Here is a 7,500-nt window from a genome sequence, read left to right on the forward strand (position 1 = left end):
AGGTTTAGGCGACCAGGGGTGGGCCACTTAGGCGACCAGGGGTGGCAGGTTTAGGCGACCAGGGGTGGGACGTTTAGGCGACCAGGGGTGGGACGTTTAGGTGACCAGGGGTAAGGGGTTTAGGCGACCAGGGGTGGGACGTTTAGGTGACCAGGGGTGGGCCACTTAGGCGACCAGGGGTAAGGGGTTTAGGTGACCAGGGGTGAGACGTTTAGGCGACCAGGGGTAAGGGGTTTAGGTGACCAGGGGTAAGGGGGTTAGGCGACCTGGGGCTGGAGAGGAGCACCTTCCCCGGGCACAGGCAGGGAGCGAGCGCCCCCCAGCTCCATCGCTCCGGGGGTAATAGGCCGGCGTCTGCCACACTTAGCCCGGAAATGAGCACCTTCCCCGGGCACAGGCAGGGAGCGAGCGCCCCCCAGCTCCATCGCTCCGGGGGTAATAGGCCGGCGTCTGCCACACTTAGCCCGGAAATGAGCACCTTCCCCGGGCACAGGCAGGGAGCGAGCGCCCCCCAGCTCCATCGCTCCGGGGGTAATAGGCCGGCGTCTGCCACACTTAGCCCGGAAATGAGCACCTTCCCCGGGCACAGGCAGGGAGCGAGCGCCCCCCAGCTCCATCGCTCCGGGGGTAATAGGCCGGCGTCTGCCACACTTAGCCCGGAGAGGAGCACCTTCCCCGGGCACGGGCGGGGAGCGAGCGCCCCCCAGCTCCATCGCTCTGGGGGTAATAGGCCGGCGTCTGCCACACTTAGGCCGGAGAGGAGCACCTTCCCCGGGCACGGGCGGGGAGCGAGCGCCCCCAGCTCCATCGCTCCGGGGGTAATAGGCCGGCGTCTGTCACACTTAGCCCGAATATGAGCACCTTCCCCGGGCACGGGAGGTGCCAAGCGGCCCCTAAGTCTACCCTCATGGAAGCTCCGGAGGAGGAGTGCGGGCGTGTGTCACACTTGGCCCGAATAGGAGCACCTTCCCCGGGCACAGGCGGTGCCAAGCGGCCCCTAAGTTTGCCCTTATGGAAGCTCCGGTGGAGGAGTGCATGCTGCATGACAGTGAAGCCGAATATGAGCACCTTCCCCGGGCACAGGCGGTGCCAAGCGGCCCCTAAGTTTGCCCAAATGGAAGCTCCGGAGGAGGAGTGCATGCTGCCTGACAGTGAAGCCGAATATGAGCACCTTCCCCGGGCACAGACGGTGCCAAGCGGCCCCTAAGTTTGCCCAAATGGAAGCTCCGGAGGAGGAGTGCATGCTGCATGACAGTGAAGCCGAATAGGAGCACCTTCCCCGGGCACAGACGGTGCCAAGCGGCCCCTAAGTTTGCCCTAATGGAAGCTCCGGAGGAGGAGTGCATGCTGCCTGACAGTGAAGCCGACTATGAGCACCTTCTCCGGGCACAGGCGGTGCCAAGCGGCCCCTAAGTTTACCCTCATGGAAGCTCCGGAGGAGGAGTGCGGGCGTGTGTCACACTTGGCCCGAATAGGAGCACCTTCCCCGGGCACAGACGGTGCCAAGCGGCCCCTAAGTTTGCCCAAATGGAAGCTCCGGAGGAGGAGTGCATGCTGCCTGACAGTGAAGCCGAATATGAGCACCTTCCCCGGGCACAGGCGGTGCCAAGCGGCCCCTAAGTTTGCCCAAATGGAAGCTCCGGAGGAGGAGTGCGGGCGTGTGTCACACTTGGCCCGAATAGGAGCACCTTCCCCGGGCACAGGCGGTGCCAAGCGGCCCCTAAGTTTGCCCAAATGGAAGCTCCGGAGGAGGAGTGCATGCTGCCTGACAGTGAAGCCGAATATGAGCACCTTCCCCGGGCACAGGCGGTGCCAAGTGGCCCCTAAGTCGGTAAAGGTTGAAATAAGTAAATAAATACAAAAAGGACGAGGGGGGGAAAAAAGGCAAAAACGTAGAAAATCCCCCCATTCATTTCAATGGGCTCGGCCGATTTGGGCTTGCGGGACCGCCGAGGGCACGCCGGAGGGCGGTTGAGTCGGTAAAAGTTGAAATAAATGAATAAATACAAAAAGGACGAGGGGGGGGGAAAAAAAGGCAAAAACGTATAAAATTCCCCCATTCATTTCAATGGGCTCGGCCGAATTGGGCTTGCGGGACCGCCGAGGGCACGCCGGAGGGCGGTTGAGTCGGTAAAAGTTGAAATAAATGAATAAATACAAAAAGAACGAGGGGGGGAAAAAAAAGGCAAAAACGTATAAAATTCCCCCATTCATTTCAATGGGCTCGGCCGAATTGGGCTTGCGGGACCGCCGAGGGCACGCCGGAGGGCGGTTGAGTCGGTAAAAGTTGAAATAAATGAATAAATACAAAAAGGACGAGGGGGGGGGAAAAAAAAGGCAAAAACGTATAAAATTCCCCCATTCATTTCAATGGGCTCGGCCGAATTGGGCTTGCGGGACCGCCGAGGGCACGCCGGAGGGCGGTTGAGTCGGTAAAAGTTGAAATAAATGAATAAATACAAAAAGAACGAGGGGGGGAAAAAAAAGGCAAAAACGTATAAAATTCCCCCATTCATTTCAATGGGCTCGGCCGAATTGGGCTTGCGGGACCGCCGAGGGCACGCCGGAGGGCGGTTGAGTCGGTAAAAGTTGAAATAAATGAATAAATACAAAAAGAACGAGGGGGGGGGGAAAAAAGGCAAAAACGTATAAAATTCCCCCATTCATTTCAATGGGCTCGGCCGAATTGGGCTTGCGGGACCGCCGAGGGCACGCCGGAGGGCGGTTGAGTCGGTAAAAGTTGAAATAAATGAATAAATACAAAAAGAACGAGGGGGGGAAAAAAAGGCAAAAACGTATAAAATTCCCCCATTCATTTCAATGGGCTCGGCTAAAATGGGCCTGCAGTACTGCCGAGAGGCCGCCGGAGGACGCCCTAGTAGGCAAACGTTGATCCCCACACACGAGGGGTCAGTTAGGCGACCAGGGGTAGCGTTTAGGTGACCAGGGGTAGCGTTTAGGCGACCAGGGGTAGCGTTTAGGTGACCAGGGGTAGCGTTTAGGCGACCAGGGGTAGCGTTTAGGCGACCAGGGGTAGCGTTTAGGCGACCAGGGGTAGCGTTTAGGCGACCAGGGGTAGCTTTTAGGCGACCAGGGGTAGCTTTTAGGCGACCAGGGGTAGCGTTTAGGCGACCAGGGGCGTTGCAGTTCCGCCGAATTGCATTAGGGGCGCTGCAGTAGGCAAACGTTCTTCCCCCCTAGTCAGAGGGTCATTTGCCTACTTCCCAGGTTTACCCGGGTTTTCCAAAACACCTGGGGCACATTTTCAGGGATCACGTTTTTAGAAACAAAAATATTCATAATTTCTTCTAAGTCCCCTTTCCAGCGGGGAACTTTGAAACATTGTATCCGACCACTGAAGGCTGTTGGCGGGCACGGCGCGGCAAACAGCCCGCACTCAGGCATGGAGCTCCGGGGAAAGTTGCCTAATTTCTTCTAAGTCCCCTTTCCAGCGGGGAACTTTGAAACATTGTATCCGACCGTGGAAGGCTGTTGGCGGGCACGGCGCGGCTCATAGCCGGCCCTCAGGCACGGAGCTCCGGGTGAATTTTCACAAATTTCTTCTAAGTCCCCTTTCCAGCGGGGAACTTTGAAACATTGTATCCGACCGTGGAAGGCTGTTGGCGGGCACGGCGCGGCTCATAGCCGGCCCTCAGGCACGGAGCTCCGGGTGAATTTTCACAAATTTCTTCTAAGTCCCCTTTCCAGCGGGGAACTTTGAAACATTGTATCCGACCGTGGAAGGCTGTTGGCGGGCACGGCGCGGCTCATAGCCGGCCCTCAGGCACGGAGCTCCGGGTGAATTTCCACAAATTTCTTCTAAGTCCCCTTTCCAGCGGGGAACTTTGAAACATTGTATCCGACCGTGGAAGGCTGTTGGCGGGCACGGCGCGGCTCATAGCCGGCCCTCGGGCACGGAGCTCCGGGTGAATTTTCACAAATTTCTTCTAAGTCCCCTTTCCAGCGGGGAACTTTGAAACATTGTATCCGACCGTGGAAGGCTGTTGGCGGGCACGGCGCGGCTCATAGCCGGCCCTCGGGCACGGAGCTCCGGGTGAATTTTTACAAATTTCTTCTAAGTCCCCTTTCCAGCGGGGAACTTTGAAACATTGTATCCGACCGTGGAAGGCTGTTGGCGGGCACGGCGCGGCTCATAGCCGGCCCTCAGGCACGGAGCTCCGGGTGAATTTTCACAAATTTCTTCTAAGTCCCCTTTCCAGCGGGGAACTTTGAAACATTGTATCCGACCGTGGAAGGCTGTTGGCGGGCACGGCGCGGCTCATAGCCGGCCCTCGGGCACGGAGCTCCGGGTGAATTTTTACAAATTTCTTCTAAGTCCCCTTTCCAGCGGGGAACTTTGAAACATTGTATCCGACCGTGGAAGGCTGTTGGCGGGCACGGCGCGGCTCATAGCCGGCCCTCAGGCACGGAGCTCCGGGTGAATTTTCACAAATTTCCTCTAAGTCCCCTTTCCAGCGGGGAACTTTGAAACATTGTATCCGACCGTGGAAGGCTGTTGGCGGGCACGGCGCGGCTCATAGCCGGCCCTCAGGCACGGAGCTCCGGGTGAATTTTCACAAATTTCTTCTAAGTCCCCTTTCCAGCGGGGAACTTTGAAACATTGTATCCGACCGTGGAAGGCTGTTGGCGGGCACGGCGCGGCTCATAGCCGGCCCTCGGGCACGGAGCTCCGGGTGAATTTTCACAAATTTCTTCTAAGTCCCCTTTCCAGCGGGGAACTTTGAAACATTGTATCCGACCGTGGAAGGCTGTTGGCGGGCACGGCGCGGCTCATAGCCGGCCCTCAGGCACGGAGCTCCGGGTGAATTTTCACAAATTTCTTCTAAGTCCCCTTTCCAGCGGGGAACTTTGAAACATTGTATCCGACCGTGGAAGGCTGTTGGCGGGCACGGCGCGGCTCATAGCCGGCCCTCAGGCACGGAGCTCCGGGTGAATTTTCACAAATTTCTTCTAAGTCCCCTTTCCAGCGGGGAACTTTGAAACATTGTATCCGACCGTGGAAGGCTGTTGGCGGGCACGGCGGGGCTCATAGCCGGCCCTCGGGCACGGAGCTCCGGGTGAATTTTTACAAATTTCTTCTAAGTCCCCTTTCCAGCGGGGAACTTTGAAACATTGTATCCGACCGTGGAAGGCTGTTGGCGGGCACGGCGGGGCTCATAGCCGGCCCTCGGGCACGGAGCTCCGGGTGAATTTTTACAAATTTCTTCTAAGTCCCCTTTCCAGCGGGGAACTTTCAAACATTGTATCCGACCACTGAAGGCTGTTGGCGGGCGCGGCGCGGCTCACAGCCCGCCCTCAGGCACGGAGCTCCGGGGAAATTTGCCTCATTTCTTCTAAGTCCCCTTTCCAGCGGGGACCTTTCAAACATTGTATCCGACCACTGAAGGCTGTTGGCGGACGCGGCGCGGCTCACAGCCCGCCCTCAGGCACGGAGCTCCGGGGAAATTTGCCTCATTTCTTCTAAGTCCCCTTTCCAGCGGGGAACTTTCAAACATTGTATCCGACCACTGAAGGCTGTTGGCGGACGCGGCGCGGCTCACAGCCCGCCCTCAGGCACGGAGCTCCGGGGGAATTTCCCCCTCATTTCTTCTAAGTCCCCTTTCCAGCGGGGAACTTTCAAACATTGTATCCGACCGTGGAAGGCTGTTGGCGGGCACGGCGCGGCTCATAGCCGGCCCTCAGGCACGGAGCTCCGGGTGAATTTGACAAATTCCTTCTAAGTCCCCTTTCCAGCGGGGAACTTTGAAACATTGTATCCGACCGTGGAAGGCTGTTGGCGGGCACGGCGCGGCTCATAGCCGGCCCTCAGGCACGGAGCTCCGGGTGAATTTTTACAAATTTCTTCTAAGTCCCCTTTCCAGCGGGGAACTTTGAAACATTGTATCCGACCACTGAAGGCTGTTGGCGGACGCGGCGCGGCTCACAGCCCGCCCTCAGGCACGGAGCTCCGGGGAAATTTGCCTCATTTCTTCTAAGTCCCCTTTCCAGCGGGGACCTTTCAAACATTGTATCCGACCACTGAAGGCTGTTGGCGGGCGCGGCGCGGCTCACAGCCCGCCCTCAGGCACGGAGCTCCGGGGAAATTTGCCTCATTTCTTCTAAGTCCCCTTTCCAGCGGGGAACTTTCAAACATTGTATCCGACCACTGAAGGCTGTTGGCGGGCGCGGCGCGGCTCACAGCCCGCCCTCAGGCACGGAGCTCCGGGGAAATTTGCCTCATTTCTTCTAAGTCCCCTTTCCAGCGGGGAACTTTCATACATTGTATCCGACCACTGAAGGCTGTTGGCGGACGCGGCGCGGCTCACAGCCCGCCCTCAGGCACGGAGCTCCGGGGGAATTTGCCCCCTCATTTCTTCTAAGTCCCCTTTAGGCGACCAGGGGTTGACAATTTAGGTGACCAGGGGTTGACAATTTAGGCGACCAGGGGTGACTTTTAGGCGACCAGGGGTGAGGTTTAGGCGACCAGGGGTGAGGTTTAGGCGACCAGGGGTAGCGTTTAGGCGACCAGGGGCGTTGCAGTTCCGCCGAATTGCATTAGGGGCGCTGCAGTAGGCAAACGTTTTTACCCCTAGTCAGAGGGTCATTTGCCTACTTCCCAGGTTTACCCGGGTTTTCCAAAACACCTGGGGCACATTTTTAGGAACCACGTTTTTAGAAACAAAAATTCTTCTATGTCCACCTCCGTGAAAGAAATTGCCCAATGGTTCCCGCGGAAGAGAGCTGCCAGGCGGACGCATACTGCAATAACGGCCGCCCTGGCGCTCTGGTGGATGTTATCCTCGAAATTTCTTCTATGTGCCCATTCCAGCGGGCAACTTGCGAACAATGGTGTCCGACCATGGAAGGCTGTTGGCGGACGCGGCGCGGCTCACAGCCCGCCCTCAGGCACGGAGCTCCGGGGGAATTTTCCCCTCATTTCTTCTAAGTCCCCATTCCAGCGGGGAGCTTGCAAACGTGGTATCCGACCACTGAAGGCTGTTGGCGGGCACGGCCCCACCAGCGCAACACGGCACTTCCTATGACTCGGGTCCGACGCAGGAGGAGCGGTCCTCCCGGCCCCGCCACACGGCACTTCCTATGACTCGGGTCCGACGCAGGAGGAGCGGTCCTCCCGGCCCCGCCACACGGCACTTCCTATGACTCGGGTCCGACGCAGGAGGAGCGGTCCTCCCGGCCCCGCCACACGGCACTTCCCATGACTCGGGTCCGACGCAGGAGGAGCGGTCCTCCCGGCCCCACCACCGCCACACGGCACTTCCCATGACCCGGGTCCGACGCAGGAGGAGCGGTCCTCCCGGCCCCACCGCAACACACACAACCACTGACCGATTGGCAATCATGACCCGCCATCGGAGGGCCCCTGCCGGCCCCGGCCTCGCGCCGGGGTGTTCGGGTGGACGGTTCCTTCGGCCTGCGGGTCGACCTCTGAGCGTTGGCCGGCACCGCAGCACCGCAGCACACACAACCACTGACCGATTG

Source organism: Idiotropiscis lumnitzeri, unplaced genomic scaffold (assembly GCF_059441095.1).
Source record: "Idiotropiscis lumnitzeri isolate Australia: NSW breed Sydney's pygmy pipehorse unplaced genomic scaffold, RoL_Ilum_1.0 HiC_scaffold_184, whole genome shotgun sequence".
Lineage (NCBI taxonomy): Eukaryota > Metazoa > Chordata > Actinopteri > Syngnathiformes > Syngnathidae > Idiotropiscis > Idiotropiscis lumnitzeri.